Consider the following 12,527-nt stretch of genomic DNA (forward strand, 5'->3'; position numbering starts at 1 on the left):
CATTCAATAACTGAGCAGCTCAGACATTGCTCTGGAAATCCCAAGGGATTTCTCTGGAAAGCTGTGACTCCGGCTCACCTGTCCATCGTCCAAGCCTCAGATGCAATGTGGCAGCCTCTCGATTTGAGAATGTTGGATATTTCACAAACGGTTTTGCCGATGTGCAGGCACTGAGATGGAGACCTCCGTGTCTTTCCTGGTGAAGCAGCTGAGTTTGAATCTGCTAAAGCGACTGTTTAAAGAGATACAATGGAAAACAATTATTCCCCAGCCCTCTGTGAACCTGCAGTTGGTTATCCCACCACACACTGTGATGAAGTGCATTCCACACCAGCTCCTGCCTTGTAATATCATTCTGTCTATGCACGGGGAGAGACACAAGGGAGTTTCTGGAAAATACCTCCTTTTTGTAAACCAGCAGTGTAGGTGCAGAAAAAATAATGTGCCTAAGATAATACAGACTGGAAGATTGTTCAGGAGCATGAAGACAAGTCAAGATTAAACACTCTTCTTAAAAATAAACGATAAATAATTAAACTCCCACCTCGAAAATGAGCAGAACTGATCATTCTGCTTTTCTCCTGAACCGCTCACTTCCCTGAATCCCAGCCTGCGTGCTGTACGTGAGCTGCTGAGAGTCTCTCCTCTGAGGGAGAAAGGGCACACTCCCTGGAAACATACGGCCTGAATCTTTCTGTGTTGCCTCATACCAAAGGCTGCGCAAAATAACCCATCTGTCCTTCCCTGGGTTGGAAGTTCCAGAAAAACCCTCTCTTCTTGCTGTCGGAGACCGAGATTGAGAACAAGTCACATGGTTTCCCTCCAGGCAAGACTCCAGCCCTGTCGTGGTCCCTAGTTATTCACATTCTCCTTTAGGGCAATGTCCATCCCAACACAGGTCAGATTTTTATTATCTATAAATTTTAAAAAGATCATTTTGGACACTTTATTGCAGCATTAACTTCACCTTCCCGATGGCCCCTAAGCCACTTAGCTGGGAATACCTTCAGTGACCCATTCTTCCCTGCTCTCTTGGGAAGAGAATTCCACAGCCCCACAACCCTGCATGGGAAGGAATTGAGGTAGTATGGGCTGAGGTTCGAATAGGAAAGGAGAGGTCACCCTGTTGGGAGTTTTCTATAGCCCTCCAAATAGTTCCAGAAATGTAGAGGAAAGGACAGCAAAGATGATTCTGGATAGGAGCAAGAGTAATAGGGTAGTTGCTATGGGTGACTTTAACTTTTCAAATATTGACTGGAAATTCAATAGTTCGAGTACTTTAGATGGGTCAGTTTTTGTCCAATGCATGCAGGATGGTTTCCTGATACAGTATATAGAGAAACTAACAAACGGCAAAGACATATTGGCTTTGGTACTAGGTAATGAGCCAGACCAGGTGTTAGATTTGGCGGTAGGTGAGCACTTTGTTGATAGTGACCACTATTTGGCTACGTTTGGTTTAGCAATGGAAAAGGATAGGTATGTAACGCAGGGCAAGAGAAATTGCTGGGTAAAAGGCAATGATGATGTAATTAGGTAAGATAGGATGCATAGGATGGGAAAGGAAACTGTAGAGGATGGTCACAATTGAAATGTATAGCTTATTCAAGGAATGGCTATTGCGTGCCCTTGATAAGTATGCACCTGTCAGACAGGGAGGAAGTAGTTGAGTGAGGGATCCGTGGATTAAAAGAGAAGTTGAATCTCTTTTCAAGAGGAAGGAGAAGGCTTATGTTTGGATGAGACGCGATGGCTCAGTTGGGGCACTTCAGAGTGACAAATTAGCCAGGAATGAACTGAAGAGAGAGCTAAGAAGGGCCAGGAAGGAACAAGAGAAGTCGTTGGCAGCTAGGATCAATGGAATCCTTAAGGCTTTCTATAGGTATATCAGGAATGAAAGAATGACGAGAGAAAGATTCGGTGCATAGTAGTGGGAAGTTGTGCGTGAAGTCCGAGGAGATAAGGGAAGCGCAAAATGAATATTTTTTGTCAGTAATCACACTGGAAAAAGACAATGGTGTCGAGGAGAATACTGAGGCAAGAGTAGACAGGATTGAGGTTCACAAGGAGGATGCGTTTGCAATTCTGGAGTGTGTGAAAATGGATAAGTCTGGGCCGGCTGTGATTTATCCGAGGATTCTCTGGGAAGGCTGGGAGGAGACTGTCGGGTCCATGGCTTTGATCTTTATGTCGTCGTCGTCTACAGGAATAGTGCCAGAAGACTGCAGAATGGCAAATGTTGCTCCCTTGTTCCAGATGGGGAATTGAGACAACCCTGGTAATTGAAGACCATTGAGCCTTACGTCGTTTGTGGGTACAATTTTGGAGAAGAGATAGGATTTATAATAATTGACAGAGAAATACATTGTTTAGGGATAGTCAACACGATATTGTGAAGGGTAGGTCATGCCTCACAAATCTTATTGAGTTCTTTGACGTGGTGACCAGACAGGTGGATGAGGGCAAAGCGGTTAATGTGGTGAATATGGATTTCAGTACGGCGTTTGATAAGGTTCCCTACGGTAGGCTATTGCACAAAAGACGGAGGCATGGGATTGAGGGTGGTTTAATGGATAGGATCAGAAATTGGCGAGTTGAAAGAAGATGGTGGTTGAGGGGAAATCTTCATCCTGGAGTTGAGTTACTAGTAGGGTTCTGCAAGGATCTGATTTGGGGCCACTGTTGTTTGCCATTTTTATAAATTCCCTTGATGAGCGCGTAGGTTGGGTTAGTTAATTTCCGGGGAGACTAAGGTTATTATTGGAGCTGTGGACACTCCTAAAGGAACTTGCTGGTTAAAGAGAGACATAGATAAGGTGCAGAATTGGGCTGAGAGATGGGAAATGAGGTTTAATGTGGAAAAGTGTGAAGTGATTCACTTTGGAAGGAGTAACAGAAATAAAGAGTACTGGGCTAATGGTGAGAATCTAGGTATCGTAGAAGAACAGAAAGGTCTCGGTCTCCATGAACATAGACCCCTGAAAGTTGCCACACACATTGATCGGGTTGTTAAGATGACAAACGGTGTGTTCGCTTTTGTTGGTAGAGGGTTCGAGTTTCATGCCACAAGGTCATGCTGCAGCTGTACGAAACTCTGGTGCGGCCGCATTTGGGAGTATTGTGGACAGATCTGATCACTGCATTATAGGAAGGATGTAGAAGATTTGGAAAGTTTGCAGAGATTTACTGGCATGTTGCCAGGTATGGAGGGCAGGCCTTATGAGGAATGGCTGATGAAATTGAGGGTTTTGTTAGAGAGAAGAATATCGAGAGGTGACTTAATTGAGGCATATACGATAATCAGATGGTTAGATGGGATGGACAAGGGGAGCCTTTCCCTCAGAAGGTGATGGCCAGCACGAGTGGATGTAGCTCTAACTTGACGGATAATAGATGTAGGACAGATGCCAGAGGTAGTTTCTTTGCTCAGGGAGTAGCATGGGCGTGGAGTGCACTGCCTGCAACAGTAGTAGACTTGCCAATTTTAAGAGCATTTAACTGGTCTTTGGATAAACATATGGATGAAAATACAATAGTCTAGGATAGATGGGCTCTGGACCATTTTCACAGGTCAGTGCAACATCGAGGGATATCGGGCCTGAACTGCGCTAGAATATTCTATGAATTTTCACTCTTCCCAGTCTTTGATGGGAGACTCCTTACTCTGAAATATGCCCCATGGTTCTTGTTTCTCCCACTGGGGAAACAGCCTCTCAGCATCATCCCTTTCTCATCCTCACAGTATCCGAGGATGTTCAATCAGGGCATCAGCTATTCTGCAACTCTCCAGTGAAAACACAGAATGTGCTGGACTCATCCCCACAAGGGAACCCTCAACAGTCTGACACTGAGTGTGAACTCATTGACACACCTCCCAGGAAGTATGACATCACTGTAAGCAGTCTCACAGTCAGTCTGGCCTCAACTACACATTCTCAGTAACTGTACGGTTAATGTAAACGGTCTGTCAGTGACCGTGGCCTCACCGACACACCCGCCAGTTAATATACCGCGATTGTAAACAGTCTCACAGTGACTCTGACCTGATCTACAGACCATCCAGCAACTACGTGATGACAGCAAACAATCTCACACTGACCTAACGATGATACAAATATCTCAGCAAGAGGCCAGCAATCACTTCCCTTGCTTCCCATCGAGTTCTAAGGTACACCTGATCAGGTCCTGGAGAGTTATCCACATTTACCCATTTAAAGATATCCAGCACTTCCTCCTGTTTAATATGGACATTCTGCAAATGTCACCATTTATTTCCCTACAGTCTCCATCTTCCATATCCTTTTCCACAATAAATGCTGAGGCAAAATATTCATTTAGTATCTCCTCCATTTTCTGTGGCTCCACACAAAGGCCGATTTTCTGATCTTTGAGGGGCCCTATTCTCTCTGTGACAGTAAAGGATGTTACAACAAAGAATATTCTGTTCAAGTAAACAAACAAAACATTGGAAATGACTTGAACCAAAAACCAAAAACGCTCTCTTACACGCACAAAATTATACCTACGGGAATCACGGGGAGGGACTGATAACTGAGCGAACCCCAATTTCCCTTCAGCAGGAAGACCTGAGATAGTGGTCTTCCCCACTGCATCGTGGCAGCAACTGCCCCAAGTTCTAGTCCATCCCTCAGCAAATGAATTTAAACAGACAGAGAGAAGCATAAAAAAGAGTCACCAACCTGAACCATCTCTACTCTGAACCAGTTAATGACGCTGCCCTTTAGTCCTCAACTTATGTCACTGTCCCTGTTGGGCCTCTCCTTTTGATACAGCCAGGCACTTACATCTTACAAAACAATCATTGTGGCAAAACGAACCGCAACATGTCCATCCATCTCTTCGGTCAACAGGGATAGAATGCAAAGTGTAAAAACAATTTGATTCCATTTGCATGTTCCTTTGCTTGAAATTAATTTAATGCCAATGCACTGGTGTCTTGTTCCAAACTCTGCTCACAGTGAGACATTTATTCAGCAACCATCAACTCAATGTGTGTGTTTAATTAAATAACTTCCACTTGTTTTTTTTTTAACGAGGTAAATAGTTTTGCATGCAATACTTACTGTCACAAGCAGCACTTCATCTGAGGAAATACTTTTATGTTGATCTCTCCACTGACAGCATACCCTTCCATCATAAGCTCCGCGATAATGAGCACTTTACTCAAAGACACAACTCAGCTGACATCTGGCAAGTGGACAACCTGACAGTGAAGCATTGCCTCCCCACTGCTGCTGAAAAAGTGACAGTCTGCATACTCTGTAGTCTTTAGATCAGACTGGTGCTGGAAAAGCACAGCAGGTCAGGCAGCATCCAATGAGCATGAAAATCGACGTTTCGGACAAAATCCCTTAATCAGGAATAGAGGCAGGAAGCCTCCAAGGTGGAGCGATAAAGTGGGGGGGGGGAGGCTGGGGAGAAGGTAGAAAAGAGTACAATAGGTGAATGGGGGTGGGGATGAAGGCGATAGGTCAGAGAGGAAAGTGGGGTAAGGTAGCAAAGAGTGCAATAGGTGAATGGGGTGGGAATGGAGGTGATAGGTCAGAGGGGAGTGTGGAGCAGATAGGTGGGAAGGGAGATTGACAGGTAGGACAGGTCATGAGGACACTGCTGAGCTGGAATGTTGGAACTGGGGTAAGGTGAGGGAATCTGTAGTCTGCTTTGTTAGCAATTAAATCAAAGATTCTAACTGTTTCATCATTTGAAACAAATTTAAGTTCCAATCATGAGCAAAAGCTCAACAAAATTTAATCATGGAATCCAGGGGAAGATAAAGATTGTTGTTAATTAATGAAAGTAGTGTATAAAGCTGATGTTGGGTGGGATGGGTGTGTTGTGAAGCAGTGGGAATGAACACGTTGGTTTATCAATGCCGGTGGTAAACCCCAGGCCTGGGGATTCAGAACACATTTTTAAATTCAGTACAGTAGGACGAAACAAATACATTAAGAAAGAAAACAACATGAAATTTAACCAGTGATAGAGATGAAATTGTTTTAAAAGCTTTGTACAGATAAAGCAAAAGCTGATCAGAAAAGACAAAATATGTACCAGATTGGCAGCAAAAGATCATGATCGCTGCAACCAATATTCTGAGGATTCCGAATGTTGATCTTCAGATTCTAGGATTATATTAATTTCCCAGGACTACTTCTGTTCACGAATGGCCAATTCATGGTTCTGCTCATTTTCACTAAGACATTGCTTCTCTTCTATTATTGAGAAGTGGAGTGATTGTTCCTCTCTGAAGACAGACCCAAAATATCATCCTTATTTCTCTGTTATTCATACCGTCACAATTGCAGGTTTCCTTGTCTCTGCCAGTTGTCGGTGCATATTTGAATTTTATGATTACCTTTGAGTTTATCTTGAGAAAGCTGTTAAAACACTTGTTTTTGTCTCTCACTAGCTGATTTTCATGTTGTTTTTCTCCTCTTAATGCATTATTTTGATTAAACGTGCTTTACTGAATTCGAAAGTGTTCCGAATCCCCAGAAGCAGGGTTTAACGTCAGCTTTTTATATGGATTTTTAGAAAAAACTAACCTTTTTTTCTAATCAACCTCTTCGGAGATGTTAACACACACCTCTGGAGCATGGGTTGGGACACTGCCACTGTACCACAATTCGCCCCTCCCACCCAACATCAGCTTTATACACGTCTTCCTTTAATTAACAACAATTTTTACCTACCCCTGGATTCCATGATCAGATCGTGCTGAGCTATTGCTCATGACTGGAACTTAAATTTGTTACAAATGATGCAACAGTTAAAGTCTTTGATTTAAATGCAAGCAAACCAGACTACAGAGTATACAGACTGTCACATTATGGAGCAGTGGGGAGGAAATGCTTCACTGTCAGGTTGTCCACTTGCAAGATATCAGCTGGTTTTTGTCTTTGAGTAAAGTGCACCTTATCACTGATATTGTGAGGGAAGGTAATGCTTCCAGTGGAGTGATCAGCACGAAAGTATTTCCTCAGATGAAGTACATGCTTCTGACAGCAGCATTGCACACAAAACCCTATTTTCATCATTAAAAAAAAGAGTGGACTTTATTTAATGAAACACTCACATTGAATTGTTGGATGCTGCATAAATGTCTCGTCTCGAGAAGAGTCTGGAACCAGCCACGAGAATGTCGTCATCAAATGGGTCCGAAGCAAAGGGCATGCAAATAGAATCTAATTGCTTTTACACTTTGCATACTATCCCTATTGACTGAAGAGATGGATGAATGTGCTGTCGTTCATTTGGCCAAGAGATTGTCTGGCAAGTTGTACTAAATTGGAGGAAGGCAAATTTTGACGGTATTTGGCAAGAATATTCAATAGTTGATTCGTTGCAGTTACTTGCAGGCGAAGGAACAGCTAAAAATGGGAAGCTGCCAAACATGAGATAATCAGAATACAGAACCAAGATGAAATACAGGGCTGGTAGGTGTTAGGTGGGGTAAAAATTCCCATTAGACACCTTGGACTAAAACCCTCTAGACGTGGACATGGGTTTGTGGAATTTACATTTAAACGAAGAGTCATTGAGTTCTCTGGCTAAGACAGAGTAGGCAATAAGCAAGCCTAGGGGCAGCAGTCTGGAACAGGGGTAAGATAAAGGAAGGCCTCCACAAATGTCTCAGGTAAAAGACAGTGAAGGAGAAAGTGAGTGTTGCAGATGCTTGCGATCAGAGTCGAAACGTTTGGTGCTGGAAAAGCACAGCAGTTCAGGCAAGGTCCGAGAAACAGGAGAGTCGACGTTTCGGCCATATGCCCATCATCAGGAATGTGGGACGGGGGGAAGGGAGCTGAAAAATAAACGGGGGGTTTGGTGGCGAGGCTGGGGGTGGTATCTGGGAAGATTATAAGTAGATAGAGGTGGGGGAGAGGGTGTTAGGTCGGAGGGGAGGGTGCAGTGCATTGTTGGGAAGGAAGATGGACAGATAGGACACCTCAAGAAGACGGTTCCAAGTTGTAGGGTTGGTCCTGGGGTGAGGTTGAGTGGAGGGGAGATGAGGAGACTGGTGAATTCGATGTTGATGCCATGTGGTCGGAGGGTCCTAAGTTGGAAGATGAGGCGTTCTTCTTCCAGACGTTGAGACACTTGGATTTAGTAGTGGAGGAGGCTCAAGACCTGCATGTTCATAGCGGAGTGGGAGGGGGAGTTGAAGTGTTCAGTCACAGGGCATTGGGTTTGTTTCGTGCGTGTGTCCCACCGATGTACCCTGAAATGATCTGCGTGTTAGTGTCCTATCTCCCAATGTCGAGGAGACCATATCAGGTGCAACGGACACAGTAGATGAGTTGTTCAGATGCGCAGGAAAATCTCGGCCAGATATGGAAGAATCCTTTCGGACCTTGGTCGGAGGTGAGGGGGAGGTATGGGTGTAGATTTTACACCTCTTTCGGTCAGAAGGGAGTATAGTGTGGATTGGTGGGAAGTGTGGACTTAAACAGGGAGTCACAGAGGGAACAATATCTGCTTCCAAATTCGCTCTGTGACTCCCTGGTGATATCCACTCCACCCCTCCACCCCAGCATCACCCTGCAGCTTCCCCTGCCACCGCACGAAGTGTAAAACTTGCACACACACCTCCCTGCTCACCTCTAGCCAAGGCCCCAAAGCAACCTACCACATCTGGCAGAGATTTTCCTGCACATCCAACCACCTAATCTACTGTGTCTGTTGCTCTTTATGGCATCCCTTCTCCATTGAGGAGACAGGACACTAACTTGAGGAAACTTTCAGGTAAAATCTCTGGGACACACGCACCAAACAACCCCACTGCCCTGTGGACAAGTCCTGGTCCACCTCCACCGCCAAATCCATAACCCCGACGTCTGGAAGCAGAACACTTAATCTTCTACCTTGCGAACTTCAAACCACATGGCATCAATATCAACTTCACTAGTTTCCTCATTTGCCCTGCACCCAACCTCATCCCTGATCCAACCCTTCAACTCAGCACCACCCTCAAGAACTGTCCTACATGTTCATCTTCCTTCTCACCTTTCACTCCACCCTCTGCTCCGACCTATCACCATCATCACCCCGCCATTATCTACCAATCACCTTTCCAGCTACCTTCACGCCATCCCACTCTCACCCTCCTATTTATCTATCAGCAACCTTCCCCCATCCCCCTATTTTTGATGAAGGGATTATGCCTCAAATATCGACTCTCCTGCTCTTCGGATGCTGCCTGACTTGCTGTGCCTTCAAAGCACCACACTCTAAAAGACAATAAGCACCAGCCTGAAGAGCAAACAACAGAGACATTCTGCAGCTTGCAAAATTACACAACCATTCAACTTTTAATCATTTGCTTGGATGCAGAGATACTGAGTATTCCACGCCTTTGTACGACATGCAAATCTGTTTGTCTTAAATGGGAAGGCCATCAAACTATCAGTAACATCTTAACCTACACACATCTAAGAGAAATAATGGACATTTAAAACTATGGTCCACCCACTGACTTTAATTGGAGAACCATTCACACTCATCGAATAATCAGGAAGCTCATTCAGCCCCGAGAGGAGGGACAATAGCTCAATGATCCAATCCAGATTTGGCGGGAGATTCGGGAAACCTCCAGCCAGTATAACTGGGAACCCTGATCTCTGGGATTTGTTGAGTAAGTGGTCAGGCTAGCATCAAGGAATTCGGCTACATCCAGTCACAGACTCAGGAAAAGAAGAAGAGCGAGCAATCTTCACATCCACAACCCTCCACGTACTGGTGAGATGTGACTGGAGAGCCGAGTGACCAACTGGGGGTAGTGCCAGGGACATCCACCACTCTCCAAACCAACAGAAGCCACTCCGGGGATGGGAGGAAGGTTATCGAGACCTTCTGTCCCAGCTCAGTATGAGAGGGGAGGAAGGGTGGGCTTCAGGGCTGACGGTGTAGGGCAGGGCCCAGGGAAGGGAAACCCGAGAAGACCCCGGGATGGGTGTTTATTCTCTCTCTCTCTCCTTTCACCTGTCATCCAGTAATTAACAGCTCTCTGTAAGTCAACATCCACTGTACCAAGTTAGAGCCTGAAGGGTGAACTTGGGAGTTAACAGCTGTGAGACAAGTCTCAATTCACTTGATGCCTCGCACTGGTTGTAATGAATATTTATTTTCTTGTCAATGTTTTAATACAAACGGAGTTTCCTCTGCCTCTGAAGCATCTCCCTCCTGTGTTTTTCACCACACCACATCTCACCACATAAGCCCAGTGTCAGAACCAAGGAACTACTGGATAAGAAACTGACCCTCTCTCCCTTCATAGGTGCAGGGAGTGCTGGGGGACTGGAGAAGGTAAGGTTTCAGTCATGTTAAAGAAGGCAACATACGTCAGGAATAGACAGCAGGGATTGTGTGTATCCCCTGAAGAGTATAAAGGCAGTACAAGTCTATTTAAGAGGGAAATCTGGAGGGCCAAAAGGGGACATGGGATAACTTTGGCAATCGGGTTTAAGAGAATGCAAAGGAATTTTACAAATACATTGAGAAGATAGAGGTAATGGGAGAGAGAATAGGAACACTCTAAGATCAGCCTATGTGTAGAATTGCAGGAGATGGGGGAGATAATAAATGAATATTTTGCCTCAGTGTTCACTTTGGAAAAGGATATGGAAAAAAACTAGAGATTTGGAAAAATAAATGGCGACATCTTGAATAATGTCCACATGACAGATGGAGACGGTGCTGGAAGTTTTAAATCACGGAAACGATGATGAACACCCGGGATGTGATCAGGTGTATCCTAGAACTCTATGGGAAGCTGTGAAGTAATTTCTGGGCCACTTGCTGAGAGGTTTGTGTTGTCGATAGCCATAGATGAGGTGGCGGAAGACTGGAGGTTGGCGAACGTGGATGGGAAAGACTGGAAGGAAAACCAAGGGGAACTATAGACCACTGAGTCTGATATCAGTAGTGGAAAGGTTATTGGAGTGAATCCTGATGGACAGCACGTACATGCATTGGGAAACGCAAGGACTGGTTCGGGATAGGCAATATGGCGTTGTGCATGGGATTTCGTGTCGCACTGACTTGGTCTTTTGAAGAATTTTTGAAGAGGATTGATGAAAGCAGAGTGGTGGTCGTGAACTATATGGACTTCAATAAGGCACTTGACAAGGTAACTCATGGTAGACTGTTTACCAAGTTGGATAACGTGAAATAATGGGTGAACTAGTCACTTCGATGTAGAATTGGCTGAAAGAGAAGAGACAGAGGGTGTTAGTGGATCGGTCTGGAGGTCTATAAACAGTGGTGTCCCACAAGGATCGTTGCTGGGTCCAATGTGTTTTCTCAGTTATATAAATGACTTGGATGTGAACATAGGAGGCACAGTTACTAAGTCGCAGATTTCATCAAAATTGGAGGTGCAGTGGATAGCGAAGAAGCTTACCTCAGATTACAACAGGAGCTTGATCAGATGGGCCAATGGGCTGAGGAGTGGCAGATGGAGTTTAATTTAGAAAAATGTAAGGTGCTGCACTTTGGGAAGGCAAATCAAAGCAGGACTTAGACACTGTAGGGTAAGGTCCTGGGAGGTGTTACTGAGCATGGAGACTTTGGAGTGCAGCTTCATAGTTCCTTGATAGTGGCGTTGCAGGTAGTCAGGACAGTGAAGAAGCCATTCCTTTGTTGGCCATAAAATTGAGTAAGGGAGGCGGGCATTGTGATGCGGCTATATCGGACATAGGTTAGACTATATTTGGAATACTGTGTTCATTTCTGGTCTTCCTGCTGTAGGAAGGATGTCATGCAACTTAAAAGCATTCAGAAAAGATTTCCGTGGACGTTTCCAAGGTTGGAGTGTTTCAGCTATTGGGAGAGGCAGAATTGTCTGGGGCTTTTTTCCCTGGAGTATCGGAGGCTGAGGGATGACCTTACAGAAGTTTATAAAATTATGAGGGGAATGGATAGGGTGAAGAGCTAAAGACTTTTCCCCGGTGTTGGGGGAATTCCAGAACTCCTCATTATGGAAAGGTTTCTAAAATGTCTGGCCTGAAAATCAACTTCCAGCTGACATGTTTAATGTTTGGATGTTGCTGAGAAAGACAATCTTTGGGATCTTGCTGTGCCATCTCTAAAAATGTCTTGCTCTGTCTTTTAATTGATCCCATCTCTGTTATCCCAGGGAATTAATATTCACTTGGAAAATCCAAAGATAGACAGAATTTGGGGCAAGGTCAAATTGAACAAGAGCATCCTCCAAGAGGGCACACAGTCCTGAGGCCTATTCCACAGGCCGCACTCCGTGGGGCCCCACTTCAGTTGTGTCTCTTTATTTCCCAAAGAGTGGGTGCCTCTGTTGGACCCTTTTTTTAAACAGGCCTCTGTTTAACTGGATCCTGTAAGATTGTGGCCTTGTCATTTTAATACAGGTTTGAAGCCTGGGGTTAAAGGAAAAAGGGCTTTGAATTTGACACAAACTTGTTAACACCCCAAGTCCCCACCCCCAGCAAGTGTCTGAGAGACAGGACATCCCAAAGAGGAAATTGAAACCCTAA

At 44.7% G+C, this 12,527-nt stretch overlaps 1 long non-coding RNA gene across 1 annotated transcript in view; it reads right to left on the bottom strand.

Moving 5' to 3' along the window:
• Positions 1-702: 702 nt before the first annotated feature.
• Positions 703-12,527, bottom strand: part of LOC148142423 (uncharacterized) — a 64,098-nt gene continuing 52,273 nt past the window's right edge. The window contains exon 3 of the long non-coding RNA XR_015752094.1: positions 703-780. This is a non-coding gene — a long non-coding RNA (uncharacterized LOC148142423). The remainder of the gene's footprint in view (positions 781-12,527) is intronic.

The sequence above is a fragment of the Chiloscyllium plagiosum genome, unplaced genomic scaffold (assembly GCF_037043375.1).
Source record: "Chiloscyllium plagiosum isolate Xiang-an unplaced genomic scaffold, Cpla_swu_hap1 HiC_scaffold_29, whole genome shotgun sequence".
Lineage (NCBI taxonomy): Eukaryota > Metazoa > Chordata > Chondrichthyes > Orectolobiformes > Hemiscylliidae > Chiloscyllium > Chiloscyllium plagiosum.